At 42.1% G+C, this 24837-nt stretch overlaps 1 long non-coding RNA gene across 1 annotated transcript in view; it reads left to right on the forward strand.

Moving 5' to 3' along the window:
• LOC117353996 overlaps window positions 1–24273 on the forward strand; it is a 44669-nt gene extending 20396 nt beyond the window's left edge. The window contains exons 2-3 of the long non-coding RNA XR_004538088.1: window positions 15745–15902; window positions 24116–24273. This is a non-coding gene — a long non-coding RNA (uncharacterized LOC117353996). The remainder of the gene's footprint in view (window positions 1–15744; window positions 15903–24115) is intronic.
• Window positions 24274–24837: the final 564 nt, after the last annotated feature.

Here is a 24837-nt window from a genome sequence, read left to right on the forward strand (position 1 = left end):
AGTTAAGACTACAGAAAGATTAATGGCCTAGCACTCACACTTCTAGCACTGAAATGAATGAGAAACAATGGAACTGTGAGCAGGGAATATTTCACTTTTTAGCAGCCGCCATAGTCCTGTACCTGCTTGTCACTACCATGATCTTAAATTTGTGCAGGCTCCCTTTTAGGGGTACTAATCTAGAATATAGGTTTAAGGGTTCTTAACTGTTGATTATTAAACAGATGATATGAAGGGGCATTTTTGACATGACATAACATAACTATTTATTTTTTTTCCTCAAAACGGGACCAGACCTCGGAACCTTTAAAAAATCCCAGCAGCTGCCTCCTGTCCTGTTGTCTTCCGGAAGCGGCAGAGCGGCGCACAAGACAGGCGTGAGCATTTCGCACACCTTTCTGGTCCAGCGTCGCTCACTGAATGGCTGCCGTCAGTTCTCACGGGACTCGCGAGAACTGACAGCATCCATTCAGTGAGCAGCTTGGGACCAGGCAGGCACGCCGCTCTGCAGCTGCCGGAAGACATCAGGACAGGAGGCAGCTGCTGGGATTAAAAAAGGTACCAGGGGTGCCAAGGGGCCTTATTTGCTATGGTACAGTACTTGTTTCTTCAACAAGCCCCTGAAAACGGGACATTTCGGCATCCCGAAGCTGTGCTTGGGGACAGCGGGACAGACTACCTAAAAATGGGATGATCCCGTTCAAAACGGGATGTATGGTCACGTTATCTATATCCGAGTTTAGACATTTTGCGGAAGACACACAAACACCCAGTAGAAAACATGCCCATTTTCAAAACTGCTAAATGTCTATCTTGTTTTTTCAAAAATGGATGCATTTGGGCTCTGTGCATCTATCTTTTTGAACCATTTTTTTAAAAAACCCCAAAATTTCCAAATGAAAAACACAGAACAAGCCATTGGGATGCAGGAGAGGCCAGCAGTCTTAGTAAATTGGCCACACAGAGTGTGGTACAGTGGTTAGATCAAGAGCCTCAGCACCCCAAGGTTGTGAGTTCAAAACCTTGCACTGCTCCCTGTGACCCCAGGCAAGTCACTTAATCCTCCACTTCCCTAGCTACACTAGATAGATTGTGAGCCCACCAGGACAGATAAGGAAAATGCTTGAAGTGCCTGTAAAAGATATGTAAACCACTGAGAATTCTGTAAGATTTTCTGCAGAAGGCAACCTATATGGGCCATGGAGGGAAGACGTAGAGAAGTCCCTCTTGGGGCCAAAGCCGAACCATGGCATCCAACCCTTCGCTTCCAGGTTCACAACAGCAGCTGAAAAAATGAGTCGCCCTCTTGTTGACTGCCAATGCTATCAGGTTGAACATTGGGTGTCCCTATCTCTTTAGAATGCATTGGAAGGCTCTCTGGAACAGGGACCATTCCCCTGGATCCAGAGTTTGACGGCTGAGATAATCCACTTGCATGTTGTCTGTTCCTGCTAGGTACGCCTCTGATAGAACCAAAAGATGCCTTTCTGCCCAGAAAAAGAGCATTTGAGCCTCCTACCATTGACATAGGCCAGCACTGTGTTCAAGATGACATAAACCTCCTTGTTCTGGAGCGCACTCTCAAAGTGCAGGAGATCCAGTTGGATCGCTTGAAGGGGGACATGATCGAAACATTCAGGATAATGAAGGAAATAGACTTATTAGATAAAGACAGGTAGTTCTCCCTCTCCAAGAGAGAACAAGAGGGCACTCTCTAAAGTTGAAAAGAGATAGATTCCATACAAACGTAAGGAAGTTCTTCTTCACCCAGAAAGAACTGGAATGCTCTTCCAGAGTCTGTTATAAGGGAAAACTCCCTCCAGTGATTCAAGAATAGGTTGGACAAGTTCCTGCTGAACCAGAATGAACATAGGTAGGGCTGATCTCAGGTTCTGGCACTGGTCTTTGACCTGGGGGCCGCAGCGTGAGTGGACTGCTGGGCGCAATGGACCACTGGTCTGACCCATCAGCGGCTTATGTTCTTATGAAGCTCCAGACAATTGATCAGCCACTTTCTCTCAGAAGGGGATCAACATCCCTATACCAGACTGTCCTTGCAAAGCGCCCCCCCCCCCCCAACAATAAAGACCAGCGTCCATCATCAAGATCATCCAGATGGAGATCTGGAGGGGAACTCCTCTGGATAGAGAGAGAGGGTTCAACCACCAGGCTAGACTGCGCTGAGCTTCCGTCATCCAAGGGAGTCTTGCATGCAGAAGATCCCTCTGTGGACTCCAACAGGAGATAAGCAAGTCTTACTACCACTACACATCAAATTGGGTTTAATAAAACATATTTGTTAGAGCTCTAGATAAGGAGTTGGCAGCCTACAAGTATCTTCAAGACATCTTCCCTAATTTGTCTGAGGCAAAGGTCAAAGTTATGACTTCATCTGACTACAGATAAAGAAGATCCTGGAATGCATGGAATTTCCCAAAAAGCTAGCTAGGATGGAGAAAGCAGCTTCAAACAGCTTTGTTGCATTGGTTCGGAGTTTCCTGGGAAATCACAAGGCCAAAAACTACATGGAACTGGTTGAGAATCTGGTGACGAATTACAGTAAAATGGGCTTTAGGATGTCTCTCAAAGTCCATGTCCTTGATGCTCATCTTGAGACATTCATGGAGAGCATGGGAGCTTACTCAGAGGAGGAAGGTGAGCACTTCCACCAGGATATACTAGACTTGAATGCTTCTGCTAAGGACAATATAATGAGAACATGATGGGAGACTACATCTGGGTGCTGATTCCTGAAATTTTGAAAAACTACTCGCTTCTATTTATTATTTATTGAAATTATATATGTGTTTCTACTTTTATTGGTGAAAGGGAGGAAGGGAAAAAATGATTGTTTTCAAAATGTTTGTATATTTAAAGTGCTTTTCCTGATTCATTTATGTTTAAATTCTTTGTAATGCACTGTTATTATTTGAAAAATAATAAAGATTTAAAAAAAAAAAAAAAAACCAACTACTCACTTCTAAATCTTCTGTGGTCATCTTTTATAACTTCAATATAAACACATGTGAATTGTGATTCATTGATGCAGGGTTCCATGTTAGGAGTCACTACTCAGGAAAAGGATCTAGGTGTCATTGTTAAAGACACATTGAAACCCTCGACTAAGTGTGTGACAGTGGCTAAGAAAGCAAATAGTATGTTAGGAATTATCAGGAAAGGAATGGATTATAATGCCTAGTTATCAGTAAGCTGGATTAATGTGGCCTATTCAGAGATCTCACAGCTGCTATTGCACGGATTACAATCCATTCAAAACCAGGCCATCAGGATCTTCTGTAGGGCAGGTCACTGCTCAAACAGCACTACTGGTGGCCAGTGACACAGTGAATAAAATTCAAGATTCTTACTCTCATTCACAGCATGCTTACTTCTGGTATCCTACTATATCTTTTCTCCTGAATCATTCCATGTACTTCCCCTCACATGCTCTGTTCTGCGAACTATCATCAGCTTCATCTCCCCTCTCCATCATCAGTGCAGTACGCATCCACATGCTCTTCCACTTTTTTTTTTTTTTTTTTTACCACCTAGCCCAGTGGTTCCCAAACCTGTCCTGGGGAACCCCCAGCCAGTCAGGTTTTCAAGATATCCCTAATGAATATGCATGAGAGAGATTTGCATATAATGGAAGTGACAGGTATGCAAATCTCTCTCATGCATATTCATTAGGGATATCTTGAAAACCTGACTGGCTGGGGGTCCCCCAGGACAGGTTTGGGAACCACTGACCTAGCCTCTTCTCGTTGGAATGCTCTGCCTAAGCACTTGAACTCTCTTATCCTAAATTCAAATCAGGATTGAAGACCCATCTGTTCGCTGCAACCTTTGCTACATGACGTATGTCCTTCCCTTGTTCTCAGTTAGCCTCTCAGGCTCAGCGTTTGACCTTTGCCCTCCTTCTACCACTCTACCTGCTACTGCTCTCTCAGGCCTCTTATCCCTGCTCCCTGCTTCTTCATTCATTTCAACCTCCTGTCCCCTTCCTTTCCTAGCCGCAATTGTAGTTCCTGTTTTCTGATTTTTTTTTTTTTTTTTTAATATTGTAAACCATTTTGCTACTGTTTGTAAAAGGCAGAATATAAAGAATAATGAGCCACAAACCCTATACGCTCAAAGTTAAGGATACGTATGAGGAACAAGTAAAAGACTTTATAATCGGGTAAAAAATAATTATCCTTTTATTTCTGCATTAGACTGCAACGCAGCCTACTGGACTCTTAGTTTCTTTCCACCAAATTGAACTTTCTTTTCCAGCTGTCTGCCAAATGGTTCACTAGGATGTGGTTTTAAAAAACCCTTAGGACCCCTGAGGAAGAAATGTTTTTCGAAACACGGACCTTGTCGGGTCCTGATTTCTAACCCAAAAAGCGAACTACATTCCTTGGATACAAACTATTTATTGACTCAGATTAAAGCCTTGGCATTTTGTAAATCATCCCTGCAGTTTGTTTTTTTGTTTGCTTTTTATTTAATTAGCCAGACAAGTGCAAGTTCCATCAACAAAAAAGAGATTACATTAGGTAATCTGGGCATAGCTAGTTTTTCTGTATGTATATAAAAGTCAGGATAATAAGCACACAGGAGACGATAGATGGAGCATGCATCATCAGATAACATCACCTGAACATTGCCTGCAAGAAAGGCTTAGCTATATCACAAGGATAAGTGACTGTTTTCATCTGAATGCTGAGCTCTGCTTTCGGTTATGCTTTAGGATTTTTTTTTTTAAGCTAAAAGAAAGAAAACTGATACTTACATTAGCTGAAAGTAGAAAAGTAGATGTGTCTTGAGATGTCGATACAGGGGTACGCTGTAAAAGAAAACAGATATTGCAAAGAGTATTGATTACAAAACAGCGAAGTTAAATGAAAAGATATAAATAGTACCGTTGACTTCAAACAGAGTACAGCGGGGAGTGAGGTTTAAAATATCCTAAGCTTTTCTCTGACGGTTGCACACAATTAAATTAAAGGTAAGCCTATCCAATAGCCATGACAAAAGGGAAAATACTAAATAGCTGTTCCTAAGAGAAGCGTAGCCTGCAGTGATAATCTTTGTTTAAGTTTGTGCAATACAGAAAACAGGATTCTGCAAAATGAATGCACGACCCTTGTGCAGTGGCGTACCTAGGGCATGTGGCACCCGGGGCCCATCATTTTTTGACACACCCCTCCCCCCATGTAAAAAAATATTTTTTGTAATAACCATGAAAAATAAATGGTCATAATAGAAACAGGCACTGAAAATTTTCTTTTATAGAAATATGTAACCATTATTCCAAACATAACATAAATTATGTCTGAATTGTCATGACATCAGAAGTACATATGGAGTAGTTGCAGGTGATGCTTGGGACAGTTCTGATTGTGTTAGTTTGTTTTTATGTGTTTTTTGAATAGAAGGGTTTTTATTTCTTTTTTGAAGGTTTTGTAGTTTGTGGTCGAGGTCAATAGGTTGTAGAGTTGGGGGTCGAGTGTTAGGAGGTTGTCGAACAGTTTTTTTTTTCTTTTGACGATTTTGGTTGGAGGGTGGGTGAATGGTGCGTGAGTTCTCCTATGTCTGGTTGAGGTGGATTTAATTATTAAGCTGAAGAAATTAGTAACCCCCTCCCCCCCCCATTCCACACACATTAATTATCTTCCATTTTTGTTCCCATTATAAAAAACACTGATAACTTCCCAGAAAAAAAATACATTAAAATAAGAAGTGAAAACAAAGGCCCCTACAGATGAGAACATAACATAAGAATAGCCTAACTGGGTCAGACCAATGGTCCATCATGCCCAGTAGCCCATTCTCATGGTAGCCAATCCAAGTCACTAATACCTGGTCAAAACCCAAAGAGTAGCAACATTCCATGCTACAGGGCAAGCAGACACATCCCCCATATCTTAATAACAGACTATGGACTTTTCCTCCAGGAATTTGTCCAAACCTTTCTTAAAATCAGCAACGCTATCTGCTTTTACCATAACTTCTGGCCACTTCATTTTTAAGCTTAGATCTTTCCTTCCAAACAGAGACCTTGCTAGATGTCAAATACAGAAAGAACAAGGTAACTTCACAAGGACTTAGCTGTGCAGGAAATGTGAATCTCCTCATACACCCACCATATAGTGCAAAAATGTGCAAAGGTCTGTTTTTTTCTTTCGATCACTACATAGCCTAATGCCACACAAGCAGCGCTGTTACAAACATATTCTGAAGGTCAATGCTAAGGTTAACAAAGTTTCCTTCCTTGGACCACAAGGAGATACTGACAAACCACTGGAAGAGATCCCAAAACAACTACCCAGGCACAACACCCAAAGACCCACTCAGTGTGTGAACCAGTTGAGTGGAGTGGACTAACTGGGGGGGTGGAAATGGGCCCGGAGTTTGCTCAGCAGAATTTCCCAGACCACCTCTTCCTCAACACATTGACACGCTGCTGCCACCACCACCATTAGGAACACCTCACCGGGTAGGCCAGCAATGCTTATAAACTTTATAAAACACATTATATTTTCTTATAAAGCACATATTTTAACTGAACTCTCTGACATCCTCAGCCTTGCCATTCACAAAAATAGAAGGAAGAAAAGTTCCCGTTTCCTGCTGTCTCATGTCCCCGGCCTATACAATATTTTTCTTCTGCAGACCCTTCAAAAGTCTGACCAAATCCTCGTTTCACTTGCATTATAAAGTACTGAGGATGCCATCTCTCCCCAATCTCAGGTCCTAAAGTCTAAGACAGTAGCGCAAACTAATGCTGCCCGATTCAAGGAAAAAAAAATTTTTTTTGATTGGATTCAGCCTATTGAATTGGTTTTTCGATTCAACTTTCCTGCCCAATTGGGTGTTGTTGTTGTTGGTTTTTTTTCCAAACATCCTGGTGGGTTTATTTTATAGCTTTTTCACCCCCCTTTGGCTTCTCCTAACCACAATGGCACTGTGGTGTAAGTAAAATAAAGAAACAAAAAGGACTTTTCCTCTCTCTGTTAAATCCTAGCTCACGTTTGCGGTCTAATACCAGCTCTTTCAGGATACACATTTCAAATCTGACATATTGTAATCACAAAACAGAAAATAAAATTAGTTTTTCTACCTTTTGTTGTCTGGTTATTTTTCAAATCTTGTTGGTCCAAGGCTCTGGTTGTCTTCTTATAACTTGCTTGCCAGGGTCTCCTTCTTCCTTCTTTCTGCATGCTAACCATCCATCTGCCATATCTGTCCTCCCCGTTTCCCTTACCTCCCCAGGAGGTCTGGGATCTTTCCTTTTTTGGTCTCCCTCCACAGATCCATCTTTTCTTAACTACCCTTTCATCCAGAATCTCTCCCTCCTTCCCCACCACCCCAGGATCCACCATCTCTCCCTTTCTTTTCCCAACTACCCTCCTATCCAGTATCTCTATCCCCCCCTCCACACCATCCCTTGTGTCCAACTTCTCTCCCTTTCTGTTCCTTCCCTCTCTAAAAACCATGGTCCATCATCTCTCTCCCTCTTCTCTATTTTCAGACCCATTATTTCTTCCCACCCAAAGTCCGGCATATGCGCGTCTCTTTGAACCCCCCCCCCCCATTCCCTCCATGTATTTCTACACCAGGGCCCCCCTCTCTGAAGGTCTGTCCCCCCCTTAAAGGTCTGCATCCCACCCCCGAAGGCCTGCCTGCCTGCCTGATCCCCTTGAAGGCCTATCCCCCTCCTTGAAGGCCTGTCCCCCCCTTGAAGGCCTGCACCCCCCGAAGACCAATCCCCCCTTGAAAGCCTGCCTGCCTGTCCCCCCCCCTTGAAGGCCTGTCCCCCCTTTGAAGACCTGCCTGGCTGTCACCTCCCCCTTCCCCTTGAAGGCCTGCCTGCCTGCCCACCCCACCCTGAAGGCCTGATGCCCCGACCCACCCTGAAGGACCGCTTGCCCCCTGGCCTCCTCGCACCACCTACGAAGCAGCCCGCAGCAGGATCGCGATGCCAGCGATCCCTGCGCTGCTTCGGAGCTGCTTCCTCCGCCGCGGTCCCGCCCCTCCTCTGATGTCAGAGGAAGGGCGGGACCGCAGTGGAGGAAGCAGCGCCAAAGCAGCGCAGGGATTGCTGGCATCGCGATCCCGCTGCGGGCTGCTTCGTAGGTGGTGCGGGGAGCCCAGGGGGGTAAGCGGTCCTTCAGGGGGGGGGACTGAACGCCAAAGCCGGGAACCACCCTCAGGGCTTGCACCCGGGGCAGACCACCCCTTCCCCCCCCTCTTGGTACGCTACTGCCCTTGTGTATATATGATTCTCCAGGAATATGTCTGGCCTTGCATCAGGTGTTTGTGCTGTCTATATATTATTTGTGGTAATTTTTCAAAAGCTCTTACCAATGCATTTCTATAAACTAGGAATGCGAACAGGAGAATCTGCCTTCACAACCGTGAATAGCAAAAAAACACAACAAAGGTGACTTTCATTTTAGCACGGACAGCAGTGTAGCTGCATATGCAGGTTTTATATGGAGTTGTACTTTCTATGATGAGTAAAAGAGCATTGTGATTTTGCCTATCATGACTTAACTATAAGACTCCTGAGGCAGGCCCCTTGTGTCGAGTCAATCATAATAAAAAGAGGCTGAACACCATTTGTGTTTTTTTCTATAAACTAGGCCATATCACGTAGAAACATAGAAACATGATGGTAGATAATGGCCAAATGGCCCATCTAGTCTGCCCATCTGCAGTAACCATTATCTCTTTCTCTCTCAAGTGATCCCACTTGCCTATCCCACGCCTTCTTGATTTCAGACACAGTTTCTGTCTCCACCACCTCTTCCGGGAGACTGTTCCATGCATCTAGCATATTATACACCCAACCCAACATAGTGGAAAAATCTAAATACACTCATACTTCCACTAAACGCAGAATGAAAGAGCAACAAACAGGTACAAAGAACTAACCAAAAGATCTAAACATGTGCAAACAAATGAAAATATATGTGCGTACTTAGACGGGTATGCCAGTATGCTTTCTAAGCACTCTTCTGTAAATAAGTATCTATCCTGCATAGTGTGTATTTGCAAGGGGGACATATACATGGGAGGGACATAGGTAGGGCTCCCACTTACATGCCTACCTTACAGAATACTGTGTCTCATAAATGGCAAAGAAACAGTGTGATAAGTTGGTGGATGTTGCCAGAAGGAAGCTAGGCTGTATACTGTAGAGCAGGGGTAGGGAACTCCAGTCCTCGAGAGCCATACTCCAGTCAGGTTTTCAGGATTTCCCCAATGAATATGCATTGAAAGCAGTGCAGGCAAATAGATCTCAAGCAGATTCATTAGGGAAATCCTGAAAACCCGACTGGAATACGGCTCTCGAGGACTGGAGTTCCCTACCCCTGCTGTAGAGAGAAGTGTAACTAGTAGAAGAAAGAAGGTGTTGATGCCCTTGTGCAAGTCATTGGTGAGGCCCCACTTGGAGTATTATGTTTAATTTTGGAAATCATATCTGGAAAAGGACATAAGAAGACTTGAAGCAGTCCAGAGAAAGATGACGAAAATGGTAGAAGGTTTGCACTGTAAGATGTACGAGAAGAGACTAGAAGCCCTGGGTATGTATACCCTAGAGCGCACGTCAAACACAAGACCAACGGGCCAAATCCGGCCCACCGTTTTATGTGGCCGTTTTATGTGGCCCGAAGCAGTGGTGTACCAAGGACAGGACGGGAGGGGTGGTCTGAGATCTTCCCCTTCTCACGGACCGGCTCCAAGGCTCTGGGTGGTCCCCATAGCCCAGCATGTCTTCTCTTTTCTCTCTGCACAGGTCTGATGTTGCCCTCACCTTCTATCACGCTGAAAAATCTGCCGGCCTTGGCACTGAGTCAGCAAAATTGCCCGTGGCTCCCCTTTCTGCTTTCCGTCTGCCGTGGTCCACCCAGGCAGAAACAGGAAGTTGCGTCATTGGAGATAGACCACGGACTCCTGGACTATCTGTTGTGGGTTTGTTTGGTTTTTTATTACAAAGGGAGAGAGTATTAAAAGCAGTGCCAGATTGGGCGTGTGGGGGAGAGCTTATGGGGCCAGAGACAGAGGACAGAGAGAGAGATGGTGGGCAATGGTCTGAACGGCAAAAAAGGAGTGAGATGGGAAATGGGTTACCTAGGGATTGAGAAAAGATGGAGAATTGAAGTAGCTGAAAATTTAAAAAGAAGGGTGATAAAGAGGGCAGGATTTAAGTGGACAGAGGCAAAAAAGAAAAGAAAAAGTTAAGAAAGCTGAATGGGAAAAATCAATACATTGGAGATTTGAAATGTGTATCTTGTCAGAGCTGGTGTTAGACAGCAAGCATGAACTAGGACCTAAAAGAGAGAGGAAAAGTCTTTTTTTTATTTTATTTTCTCTACACCACAGAGCCGGCATGTGGTTGGAGAGGTTGTAACCCTATATAATGTTATATTGTAACACTGTGAAAGTTAAACTGTAACCCGATGAAGGATCTATACTTCTACTAAGACTAACCCCCTCTTTTACTAAGGTACGCTATGTTTTTTAGCGCACGCTAAACATGCGCTAGATGCTAATGCGTGCATGTTATCCTATGAACATGTTAGCTTATGTATCTTAATAAAAAATTTGACCCGCGACTTAGCCTATATTTTAGATTTCGGCCCCTTACATAATTGAATTTGACACATCTAACCTAGAGGAAAGGAAGGACAGGGAAGATATGATTCAAACGTTCAAATACTTGAAAGGTATTAACAAAGAACAAAATATTTTCCAGAGTAAGGAAAATGGTAAAACCAGAGGTCAGAATTTGAGGTAGAAGAGTGGTCGACTCAGGAGTATTAAGTTAGGATATTCTTCTTTATGGAGAGGATAGTTGATACCTGGAATGTGCTCCTGAGGGAAGTGGTGGAGAGGAAAACGGTGGCAGAGTTCAGAAAAGCATGGGATGAACACAGAGGATCTCTAATAAAAAAAAATAATGGTATACATTAAAGAGCTAAGGCCAGTACTGGGCAGGCTTGCACGGTCTATGTCCCAAATATGGCCATTCAGTTGAGGATGGTCTGGGGAGGGCTTCAATGGCTGGGTTGGTTTAGATGGGCTGGAGTGAGCATTGACGGAGACTTCAGGAGATGGAACCTAAGCACAGTACCAGACAAAGCTCTGGGTTTCTGGTCTAGAAATATCTAAGAAAAAGGTCAATTTAAATTGAATCATTAATTTATAGAGAGTGTATGGTTGGCCAGACTGGATGGACCATTCGGGTCTTTATCTGCTGTCATTTACTAAGTTACTATATTACTATAGAATAGACTCCTTTCGCCCACTGTCAGGATGCCTATGGAGGTGCCCAATTATTAATTGTCCCATTGTGCAATGTGTTTTCATAATATTGATATGGTCTTAATTCCAGGTCAAGTGTGACTAGTAGAACCTTTCAGTACATGTTGATATGAAGATTTATGCATTTGCCCACTCTAATTTTTATTTATTTATTTTTTTTCTTAAATTCCAGGTTTAAAGATAAAGACCATGTGAGCTTTTAACATGCATCATTTTAATGGCTATAAACCACTGTTGAAAGCATTATTATTAAAATTAAAACATTTGCTCTTTATTGAGAAACAGCCCAGATTCCTGATCATGAGTATGTTGTTTGTAGTCCAGGGAAGTATGCTGAAGATACACCCAGTCTGGAGGAAGTCTGCAATGGTCCAGGTACTGCAGCGACCTTCTGGTGGTCTGGATAGGCAGCTCTCCTGCAGATTTATAATGTTTTCATCACAGCTTTTATTTCATTCCTACGCAGGTTAGCACCAAACACTCATAGATGATGAGACGTGACTTGTTATCCATTTAGTTTTATGCTATACACCATGAAGCCAAAGGACCGGCAAGCTTGTATGGTTATGTCAACTGTTACGGGATTTAAACTGTTGACAATTTAGACGTAGACATTCTTTCTCTTATCTTTATAGTATTTTTGACAGTCTCCCCTTTGCAAATCTTCTCTTCCATCAACAGATCTCTTCCTTTCAAGCCATGGGTATTTCTACTGACAATTACATACTCCCATCAGAACAGGATGCAGCAGAAACTGTGATTAGTTGTCAACTGCCTCACAGATCTTTTTTTTACGATAAAATGAGATTTGGAAAGCTGAAAAGGTTATAAAGCTAGAAACAAAAATGAGATATTTTCAATTCACTATGAAAACTGCAAATGCACAATAACTATTCATTGTCCTTGTGAGCGGAACGTAACCATTCAGAATCCTTAATCCCATTCATTATTCTAGAGAGTGAGAAAGGGTAATCTTTTTCTTCTGAAGATAAAATGGAGTGAAATATATGATACTAACAACATCTGAGGATGTCCGAATCTTGAAAATAAGTTCATGAAAATAATTATGTGCAGTGGTTTTTACTTTACAATATTCAAAGCAGTACAAAATATGTCATTAGATGGCATTAGATAAATCAGCAAAATATAATGCACATAAATTATTTTCTGAAGCAAATTAACTAGCTCCTAAACTATGTAACCATTTTTTTCATACATTTTAGGTTTGGGAACTATTATACAGCTATTAAACCTCCCCCCTCCTTTTATTGAACCATGATAACGGCTATTAGCAGAGGGAGCTATGCCGAATGCTCTGCGCTGCTCCTGAGGCTAATAGGAACTTTATGAGCAGCGCGGAGCATTCAGCGCGGCTCTTGAGCTGATAACCGCTATCGTGGTTTAGTAAAAGGGGGGAAGTGCACAATTGAGGCTAACATGATATAATGCAACTTACCATTTAAACCTTGGACGTGAACAGAATAAGTGGTTATGGAGGAATAAACTAATTGTAGCTGGCAGTTACATACTGTAATGCAGTCCAGGATAGGGCCATTGGTGGAGGAGGCATACAGATGAAATGATGTCAGGAGGCAGAGTTTTAGCACTACATGCAACTACCATTTGAATGGTCCTGCATACAGGGAGTGTTCCAGGAGTCATCAGTGAGCTGCAACATTGCCCAGTTCTGGAGTGGAGTGGAGTAGTGGAGCATGGTCTATTTATGTGGCTGCCACTTCATTCTCTTTTGATACAGAGGTTAAAAACAATAGGAATCTCAGGAACAGTCATGGAATGATTTATTCCATACTTTTCGGACTGATCTTACAAGGTGTCATTAGATAAATCAACAACGGATGACTATCCCCCTGTTTTACTAAGGTGCGCTAAGCATTTTAGCGTGCATTTAGCACACGCTAAATATTAGACCGCACTAACTGCTAACGCGTTCATAGACTAACATACACACGTTAGCGTTTAATGCGTGGTTAGTGTGCGCTAAAACATTTAACGCACCTTATAAAAAGGAGCCCTATATTCAAAATTTTGATGTACCACAAAGCTCCATTCTTTCCCCAATTCTATTCAATCTCTTTTTAGCACCATTATTACCCCTAGCTCAATCAATTGGCTTCACAGTCTTTGCTTATGCAGACGATAAATAACTTCTGCATCCTCCAGTAAAAGTAGTTCCCAACACTATGACACAGGACCTACTTTTACTGGAGCAATGGTCTACTATTTGGCAACTGCGTTTTAATACCAAGAAGTGTAAAGTTATGCACCTTGGTAGCGGAAACCCATGCAGAACCTACACTCTGAATGGTGAGACCTTAACTAGAACAGTTACAGAATGGGACCTGGGAGTAATCATTAGTGAAGATATGAAGACGGCCAATCAAGTGGAGAAAGCTTCATCCAAGGCTAGACAAATGCTGGGTTGCATCCATTGAAGTTTCGTCAGCCAAAAGCCCGAAGTGGTAATGCCGCTGTACAGGTCCATGGTGAGACCACATCTGGAATACTGTGTTCAATTTTGGAGGCCACATTATCAAAAGGATGTGCTGAGAAAAGAGTCGGTTCAGCGATTGGCCACCAGGACGGTCTCAGGACTCGAGGAACGTCTAGGTAAGTTGCAACTATACTATCTTGAGGAACGCAGAGAGAGGGGAGACATGATAGAGACGTTCAAATATATTACTGGCTGCATTGAGGTGGAAGAAAACATCTTTTTCCTTACAGGATCTACGGCGACAAGAGGGCATCCGCTAAAAATCAGGGATGGGAGATTTCATGGTGACAATATGAAGTATTTCTTCACCGAAAGGGTAGTTGATTGATGGAATGATCTTCCATTTCAGGTAGTAGAGGCCAACAACGTGCTCGATTTTAAGAATAAATGGGATAAACATGTGGGTTCACTTCGAGGAAGTGCTTAGGGGGGTGGGTTATTTGAATGGGCAGACTTGTTGGGCCGACGGTCCTTTTCTGCCGTCATACTCTGTTTCTATGTTTCTAAATTCTCATAATTATGTCGAAATTCAAGACGTCAAATAAAAATTAGAACAAATTAGTCAATGGTTAAATAACATGTTTTCTTTAATATTTCTAAAACTAAAGCACTTCTATTTCCACGTAATGCTAGAGAGGACTTGATATCCCCTATCTGCATAAGATCAACTCCAATTCAAATGGATACAAGCATTACACTACTGGGCGCAATCTTAGATAATAAATTAAAATTTCATCAATAAATTAGTTCAGTAGTCAAAAAATGCTTTTAAAAATTATGAATGAGATGATCCATCTCAGCATCAATTAACATCTTAATTCATCCGCTTCATATTACACATCATGATTACTGTAACTCTTTGTACCAGGGTATTTGTCAAAAAAGAGATTAGACGCCTACAAGTGAAACTTCTAAATAAGGCTATAAAATTTGACTATGTTATTCCTCTTCTCTCAGATGCTCACTGGCTACCCGTTACTCACCGTCTGACATATAAAATTTTATTTCTCACGTTTAAAGCTAGACAAGAACACTCACAAGCTTTTATAGATAGGCTACTACTTCCATATAACATTTCAAGAACATTGGGGTCCTTTTACTAAGGTGTGCTAACCGATTAGCATGCGCTAAACGCTAACGTGTGCATGTTAGTCTATGGACGCATTAGCGTTTAGTGCATGCTAATTCGATTAGCGCACACTAATCAGTTAGCACACCTAAGTAAAAGAGGGGGTAGAAGTGCTAGCCATTTTAGCATGTGCAAAATATTAGCACACACTAAATGCTAACGCGTCCATAGACTATAATGGATGTGTTAGCATTTAGCGCCTGCTAAAACGGCTAGCGTACCTTAGTAAAAGGACCCCATTATGTTCTAACCACCAAAATCTCCTGTCTATCTCTTTGTTACATCATATAAACTAAATTAAACTAAACCTTAAGTTTGTATACCGCATCATCTTCATAAAGATAGAGCTCGGCACGGTTTACAGATGAATTCAATGAGGGAAGGAGCTAATAAGAAATTAGAGGTTATGAAGAGGATAGCTAGCTTTACATTTTAAATAGATAGCTTTATGTTTTGGAGAAAAGCCAGGTTTGCAGATGCTTTTCGAATAATTGGAATGAGCCTAGATTCCGCAGCGGGGCAGGGAGGTTATTCCAAAGCTCAGTGAATTTGAAGAAAAGGGATTTCCCTAATTGACCTGCAAACATGACGCCTTTTAACGAGGGGAAAGATAGTTTAAGTTTGTGGGCCAATCTGGTAGTGTTAGGTCTCGAAGAATTCCAGGATAGTGGAATTAGGGGAGGAAGAATGCCATGTAGGATCTTGAATATTATTATTTTTAATGAATATTGAATATAATATAATAATTATAATTTATTTTCTTATATACCACTTGCTTCTGCAGGTCTATACGTTGCCACTTTTTTGCTATCACCAAAATATAACGCTGAGTGCTTTCTTGGCCAAATGCTGTGCGTATGACCCCACTATGATCACCCGCCACCGCTGCACTGCCGCTAAGCCATGTTTTCACACTGGACCCAGGAGCTCATACACAAAAAGGTAAGCATGAGCAGGCCGGAGATCTTAGGCAGTGGAGAGTCTCAAAGCGCCAAGACGCTCCCTTGGCAAAGTTCAAACTGGAGCCTCCACCTCAGTTCTGGTCACCTTGCCCCCTTTCCCCACCCTGATGCTTATATCCCTGTCCCTGATTGCCTCCCTGCCTGTTCCCCTCCCCCTCTTCTCCCTTGACCCCTCCCAGCCCCTCCCTGGGCAATTGCTTCGGCCCTTTTGTCACCATGCCACCCCCCCTAGACGGAGGAGGGGCGCTTGTCCTATTTTCTCATCTTTATCTGTTATCACTTTTCATAAAAGATTTCTAAAAGTTCTGGTGTGTCACGCTGTAAATCACATAATGAAATGTTTCAGGTTCTCTCTCACTATATATACATAATGGGAATTTGCATCAAATGATGTGCAGTAAAGAGTGACAATACATTGAAATCTTTACATTATCTTGTAATTTGCAATTTTCATAACAAAGATCGTGTTTTTCTTTATTTTTAGCACAATGTGGTGAGAAATAGTCATGCAACATGTGCTATCTAATTTGCAATGTGCTGCCTTTGGAACCTGGATAGCCAGCTTTTTAGGTTGAAATACCATTTCCATAGAGGAACAGTACCCTCTTGTGACAAGCTATGGAACTGCTAGATTTATAAAGTCTTAATTAAAATTCAGTTTATATCTTGCACTTTATCTTTTGACTCTTGAGTCATAAGAATATAAGAGTTGCTATAATGGAATGGACTGAAGGTCCATCAAGCCCAGTATCCTATTTCCAACAATGGTCAATCCAGGTCACAAGTTCCTGGCAAGATTCCAAAGAGTAAAACATATTATATGCTGCTTATCCTAGGAATAAGCAGTGGATTTCCCCAAGTCTATCTTAACGATCGTTTACAATCTTTGTTTTAATCCATACATAAGTATCTTTTCTTGCTGAGATTCTTTAGATTATATTTTTGTCATTAATAGACCTTGGTGGATTATTAATGTCTTGGAACCATGTTGAAAAGCAAGGACCAAGAGAGAGCTGAGGCTCTTCTCAGTTTCAGGTTGTGTGGCTGGTTCAGAGTAGCAATATTCAGTTCTGTGGAGGAGGCACAGGGCTTGGTGTGAAGGTGTCGTTTTGCCTTCCTACTTTTTACTGCAGACCTTGTTGGTTTTTCCTTTGTTGTTTGTTTTGGACTTCACACATAACCTAGATAAGATTTTAGACAGTTCTGGAGAGGAGCCTGCTGTTCTGGTATATGTGGGTACGAATAGCATAGGAAAATGTGGTAGAGAAGTTCTGGAAGCCAAATTTAGGCTCTTTGGTAGGATGCTAAAATCCAGAACCTCCAGGGTATCATTTTCAGAAGTGCTCCCTTTTCCACGTGCAAGACCCAAGAGACAGGAAGACTCCTGAGCCTCAATGCATGGATGAGGCAATGGTGCAGGAAGGAGGGTTCTAGATTTGTCAAAAACTGGGTGACATTCTGGGGAAGGATGCTCTATTCCACAAGGATGAGCTCCACCTTAACCAGGGTGGAACCATGTTGCTGGCATCAACATTTAAATATATAGAGAGCAGCTTTCAAATTAGAAACTGGGGGAAGGCCAACAGTCGCTCAGAAGTGTATGGTTCAGAACAAGATATCTTTAAAAGATATCACCAAAACAGGGAAGATAGGTCATCCCATTAGCAAGGTTACAATAGAGACCATAGTTGACCAGGCACCATTAAATACAGAGCAGATAGATATTAAAGATTGAAAATTATCCATGTCAACTACTGAGCAAGTTGTAAATAGGAATGCAAACATTGTTTGAAATGGCTATATGCAAATGCTAGAAGCCTAAAAAACAAGATGGGAGAATTAGAATATATTATACTAAGTGAAGGATAGATATAATGGTCATCTCTGAGACCTGATGGAAGGAAGATAACCAATATAACACTGTGTTACCAGGGTACAAATCATATTGCAATGATAGAGCAGGTCAAATTGGAGGGGGGTTGCACTATATGTTAAAGAGGGAATTGAATCAAACAAAATAAACATTTTGCAAGTTAGATACAAAGCATTGTTAAAGAAGGCTAAAGAAGAATATGAAGTAAAACTTGTCAAAGAGGCAAAAACTCATAGTAACAACTTTTACAGGTATATCAAAAGCAGAAAGCCTATGAGGGAATCTGTGAGACCATTGGATCATCTAAGAGCAAAGGGGGCACTTAGGAAGGAGAAGGCCATAGCAAATAGACTGTATGAATTATTTGCTTTGCTCTTTATGGAAGATGTAAGAGATTTACCTGAACCGGAAATGTTTTTCAAGGGTGACAATGCAGAGAAACTGAAATAAATCTTGGTGAACCTGGAAGATGTACTGAACCAAATCAACCAGTTAAAAAGTGATAAATCACCTGGACCAGATGGAATATGTTCCATGATACTGAAAGAACTTATTCATGAAATTGCTGATCTGCTGTTAGTGATCTGTAACCTATTGCTAAAATTGTCTTTAGTATCCGAAGATTGGAGAGTAGCTAATGTTATGCCAATTTTTAAGGGTCTAAGGGGTGATCCAAGAAATTACAGACTGGTGAGCCTGACTTCAGTTCTGGGAAAAATAATTTAAACCATTATTTTTAAAATACAATTATGGAACACCTAGACAAACATGGTTTAATAGGACAGAGTCAGCATGGGTTCAGCCAAGAGAGGTCTTGCCTCACCAATTTGCTGCATTTCTTTGAAGGTGTGAATCAACATATGGATAAAGGAGAGCTGATTAACATAGAAGGGCATAATCAAAACTTAGAAACATCCAAAAACCAGCCTAACTCGGCACTTGGACACCCCAATAGTAGGGACGTCCAAGTGCCGATAACACAGGTCAACACATCATTTTCATCAGAGTTAATGTTGGGTAGGTTTTGTAGTATTTTTCATGCTGATTTCAAATTGGTGTTTAGTTTTTCACTAGCATGTCACATTTTTGTGAGGAGGCTCATTATATATATAAACAATCTAAAAGACAAGTCGTCTAAATGCCGATAATCGAACCAGGTTTTAGACGTATCTAAAAATGACTTAGGCCTTCACAGTGCTGCAGTATGCCCAGAGCTAAAAGGGGCGTTTCAGGAGGAGTGTCGAGGGTGGGATTTGGACGGGCCATAGGCCATCCTAGAATTAGTCGTACTGCATGTATAACCAAAAGTTTTACAACACTGTCTAGACGGAACTTGGATGTTGTGACTTAGGCCATCTAAAACCAGAACTAAGTCACAAGAAGGTATCCAAAGTGATTAGATAAGCACTGCAGACACAAAGTACAGACCTCCACACACAGCCTCAGTGATCACTGGCCCCCACCCCCACCCCCATAAAAATCGTAATAACAACTTTACATATCTGCCTCCAGAACATCAGCACATGGCAGCCTGGCATAGGAAAGCCTAGTAGAGCTGCACAGAGGTGGCTTAAGTGGTCTTAGGGGTGGGTTAGTGAACCACGGAGAGGAGGACCCAGGCCCATAAGCCACTCTAATCATTGCATTCATGGTGAAAAATGTGCACCCAAGAAAAACCCTAACCTTTTTTACTGCCATATAAGTGACTTCTGCAGCCATAAGGGCTATTGTGGGGGTAGATAGTGGTGGGGTAGGTTCTGGGGGTGTTTTGGGGGGGAGTTGTGGTGAGATGTTTATATGGCACCCTATTTGTGAAGTTCACAGCAATTCCCTGGAAGGTACCCCACTACACTGGTGCCATGTCTGGGTCCAGTCCCTCACTTTTCTGGCCCCTCCCACATCCAAAAGTTCTTTTTCTAGGCTTTTTTGACTTGGATGAATTTTTGGTCAAAAATGGGATATAAAGAAGGATGACTTAGCAATCTGGACGATCAGATGGCTGGATGTACAGTTAAATGATTTTTGGAAAAAAATATGTTGGACGTATTTTTTGAAAATGGACCTTTTCCCATGTTTGATTTTTGTCTGACTTTGGGTGACTTAGGCCCAAAACAGACTTAGAGATTTCTTTTGATTATGCCCCCCTAATTGGGCGATATCATGTTTTTATAGGATAAACATATAAGGAAGGTTAACAACAGTTGTCTGTTTTTTATGCTACAGACATTATTTACAGTGATTAATATCAGTCTTTGTCATGCGAAGACACTGTACTAATCATCCAGATAGTTTCTATTACATCTGTGGTTCATTCACGCCAAAAGCACAATGTTGCTCAATTACCATAGATCTGAAGAAGGTATACAAATTGTACTTTGGCTGTCCACTGGGTGACCAGGATAAGTCTTGGATTCCACACATCATCTGTACCAGTTCGTCTGGACTTTGTGACTGACTCAATTGATGAAAGGCAGCGATGTCATTTACAATCCCAATGATATGGAGGGAACCACGAGACCATACTAAAGATTGCTACTTTTGCCTTGTGAACACAAATGGATTCTCAGCTAAAACTAAGCACAAAATTATATATCCTACTCTGGATTCTGCTATTTGCCTGTCCCTGTACCTCCACAAGATGGACTTCTGTGGAACATGATGAGGAATGTGATGATGCAGCAGCTGATCACAATCCAGAATAATCTGATCCTGATAATGTGAATGATGAAGATTCAGAACCAGACACCTTTACACAAGCTGAGCTTAATGATCTTATTTGTGATCTAAATCTTTCAAAAGAAAAAGCAGAACTTCTTGCTTCAAGATTTAAGCAAAAGCACTTGCTTGCAAAAGATGCTAATATAAGTCATTAAAGAAAAATGAATCATAACTTATCAACATTCTTCACTGTAAATGGCTCATTGTGCTTTGTCATGACATCAACAGGCTCTTCAACAGTTTGTCACAAGTGCATTGTCCAGGTGAATGGCATCTCTTCAGATTCTTCACAGAGAAACTTTAAGACAGCATACCAATTGCCCATTCTGCTCATCTAAAGGAGTCTTATGAGAATATGAAGAATTTACTAGAAAGGCTGAGGCCCCAATGCATAGACTTACATGCACGCGTTAGTGTTTAGCGCGTGCTAAATCAATTAGCACGCACTAATCGGTTAACGCACCTTAGTAAAAGAGGGCCTAAGTGGTTTACATTCAGGTACTCAAGCATTTCTCCCTATCTATTCTGGTTAGCTCACACTCTATCTACTATACCTGGGGCAATGGGGGATTAAGTGAATTGCCCAGGGTCACAAAGAGCAGCGTAGAATTTGAACCCACAACCTTAGGGTGCTGAGGCTGCATTTAATCTTTTCATGAGACCAGAGCCTTCTCAACCTCAGAAAAAATGTTTTTAATCCTGCAGAGGTTACACTCAGAAGAATTGTTTAGAAGGTCTACATTAAACAAAATATATTATCTGTATTAAATTTATAGATAGATAGATAATGGTATTCCAAATCAAGAATATACTCCAGTTGGTTAAATAAATTCTTAAATAAAAATTAAAAAAAAATAAATCCCTGGAGGACCATCTGGGCTTTGCAAACATTTAGACACCTCCTAAATTAATCACAAGAAACAACAGCAAACAGTAAGCAGCTGTGCGCTTATTTAAATTATAAGTTGGTAATAAATTAATTCGGTATAATAAAGCATGTGCATTTGGATTCATGCTTAATTTTTATATAGTATAAAGTTATACTAGATTCAACAGATGTGAACATTTGATTTTCAAATTAAGTATAGGATAGCAGTTTTAATGCTTTAGTAACATAGTAAATGACGGCAGATAAAGACCTGAACAGTCCATCCAGTCTGCCCATTAGTTATACCCATTAAAAATACATGATTAAATTAACTTGTCTCTTCTTTGGTATTTCTGGGTCATAGACTGTAAAGTCCACCTGGTATTGGCCTAGGTTTCATCTGCGGAGTTGCTGTCCAAGCTCACTCCAGCCTATCCAACCATTTCATTGTATGCAGGATACCTACTGTAAAGTCTGACCAGTAGCATCCTCATGTTCCAAGTTAGTGGAGTTCCCATTGATGCCTTCCCCAGCCCATGCTATACCGAATCAACATATATGGGACACAGGCCATACATGTCTGTCCAGTACCAGCCTTAGGCCTGGATGCACTAAAAATAGTCGGTAATACCGACTGGATCACTGTTGGCCGAATCTCTGACTGATTCTGAACTAGTAATCAATGCATTACCAATGGCAGGAGGGAGTGGGCATCCCTTCTGACATTTTTTCTTGCACAGGGAAAGTGAGGGTCAGCATGGCATGAGGAAGTGGGCATTCCTTCTGCCATTTTCACTGGCACAGGGTCAGTTCCAGGAGCTGGTTTGTCGGGGAGGGCCGTCATCGACAGAGGGGGGTGCTTTTTTTTCTAATGGGGCAGATATTGTGCATGTCATGCACAGCTTCTGTGCCCATTTAAAAAAAAAAGGTTAGACAAGTAAGCAACTGGTCTTGACTAGTCGCTTTTTTGGATCGCTAAAAGTGATCACTTTTTTATAGTGCATCGGGAAGTCATGTTAGAGCATCAATCGCTCTACTAGTTTACATGGCATTTTAATATTAATCAGCTTATCTGCATGGTCAGATCGGGGAATGAGTGATCGTGAAGAAAATCAGGCGGTGAGCTGTTTTCTGCATCGGGTCGGCAAATGTGATCGCTGGCTTTAGTGCATCTGGGCCTGTGACTTCAATATCTTTGGAATTCTGCACAAACGGAGTTGGGCTACATTTTGGACAAGAGGAGGAAGCCTGTTTCATAAGGATGAACTCCACATTAACCAGGGTGGGACTTTATCTGCCCTCTCTTCCCACTTCTCCCCCTGCTGTACCCGCGCGTACCTTTCCCCGCGCATGTACCTTTTTCTCTTCAGCGCGAGCAGCGACGAACATGCTGCCCGCATTGGCTTCCTGTAAGTGACGTCAGAGAGAGCTCTGAAGCCAACGCAAGCAGCAAATTTGTCGCTGCTCAAGCCGAAGTTAAAAAAAGTACGGGGGAGGGGTGCGGGCACGTGCGTGTGGCAGGAGGGGGCAGGGAAGAAGACAAGAGAGGGGCACCACTGGCACAGGCGCCGGTCACCCTGGCTACGCCACTGGACTTGATTATGGGGACTAATGTTTAAAAAGGAGAGGAATATGTCAACTATGTTTTTGGAGAAAGCCTACAGTTGATCATGGGTATATGTTTTGGAATGATATACCTTAAAACACACTGACAACAGGGTGAATCTAGTATATCCTAATAAAGAGGAAACATTTACATTTAAATAATGAACCAAGGTAAATGATTCCAAATTACTCATATCAACTTCCAGACTGGTTGTGAGTACACATAAAAGCATACTTAAATGTATTATGTGACTTCCAGAAAATTAAAAACTAAAATCAGAGTATGAATGTATTATACTTAATGATGAAGATGGTGGCTATTTATTTACTTATACAATTTGTTTAAACCGCTTCTGGTCAATGTCTTGTCAAAGCAATTTACCATAATAAACAAGTAGGCCAGTTCATCTTCAGACCTTGGTGAACTCTTGTATGGAAACCTAGCCAGAGAGGTTATCATATGTGAGACTGAACTGTTACTTTAGGCCTAGGCTAGGCCTGAGACCAGGGCAGGATTAATTCATCGAGGGCCCCAAGGCACACAAGTACACAGGGCCCCCTGCCCCGCCCTGCTCCACCCCACCATGCGCCCAGGCGGAAACAGGAAGCTGCCTCAGAGGGAAGCTTTGGGCAAGCAGCACCGCTTGCAAAATTACAGTTCTTGTTGCTTTTCTTACCCTTGTTGCTTGCTTGTCTTACTTTCCATCGATGGGGGGGGCTGAGTTGCAGATTGGGGTGGGGCCTACATTGCCAATCGGGGGGGGGGGGGGGCCGCGTTGCCGATCGATGCTGGAGGGGCCCATCGCCGTTTGGAAAAAACAATGTGATGCCCTCCTTCATCGGGCCCCCCTGACAATTTCAGGCCCTAGGCACATGCCTACTTGGCCTATTGGTTAATCCTGCCCTACCTGAGACAATCTGAAGATACTATAATGTACCCTGTGGCCCTGTTAAAGCAGGCCTCAAAAGAACAATTTGTAAGCCCAAGAACTTACTGTTTGTGTTTATTTTTCTCATACCTGTGAGGTGAACAGGATTTGCCCCAACTCCAGCATATTAATAAACTGTTTTGTGTTCACCTTTAACCCACTGACTGACTCTAGACCTGCTCTCGTTTATGTTTCCTCAGTACCATACATGAATGATTCCAGGGACAACTGATCTTAAAACTGACAAGGGGAAACTTCTTTGCTGGAATTTAAGATGTGGTATGAGACATAACAGTAGTAGGGCTACTTGGTAATAGGGATTGCAATGTAATCAAATTTATCATAATCACTGGAAGAAGGGCACTAAATAAATTATAACAAAAAAAAGTATGACTATTGATAAATGAGGAAAACAAACCAAAAAAAAAACTAAACTGAGTCAAAGTGAGCATTAATTAAAAACAGGTGGATAGATATTCAAAAGCTCTTTTCTGGATAGCAGTAATTGCTATCCAGGTAAGTGTTTTATTCGGTTCTGTAACTAAAGTGCGCCGGATATTGGCGCGCGACAAAGACGTGCCGACAATTGCATGCAGGGTGTATTCGTCCCGCCGGTCCCGGCACTTTAAACCAGTAACTTTACTGCTGTGAAGGGGGGCATGGGGGAAGCCCCCCAGTACATGTAGTAGTCCTTGCGTTATCATTGGGGGTGGCTTGGAGGGGTGAACATGCACGCGTTAGCGTTTAGTGCATGTTTAGCACGCGCTAAAAAGCTTAGCGCACCTTTGTAAAAGAGGGGGTAAGTGCTGACTATTCCAGTACACCGATACAAGCACTGTGCATGTTCTCAACCACTTCCATAAAGATAAAAAAAATCCAACTTTGCTGCAGCTGCATCTCTTTAGATAAATGCACAATCTTT

This window comes from Geotrypetes seraphini, chromosome 2, assembly GCF_902459505.1.
Source record: "Geotrypetes seraphini chromosome 2, aGeoSer1.1, whole genome shotgun sequence".
Lineage (NCBI taxonomy): Eukaryota > Metazoa > Chordata > Amphibia > Gymnophiona > Dermophiidae > Geotrypetes > Geotrypetes seraphini.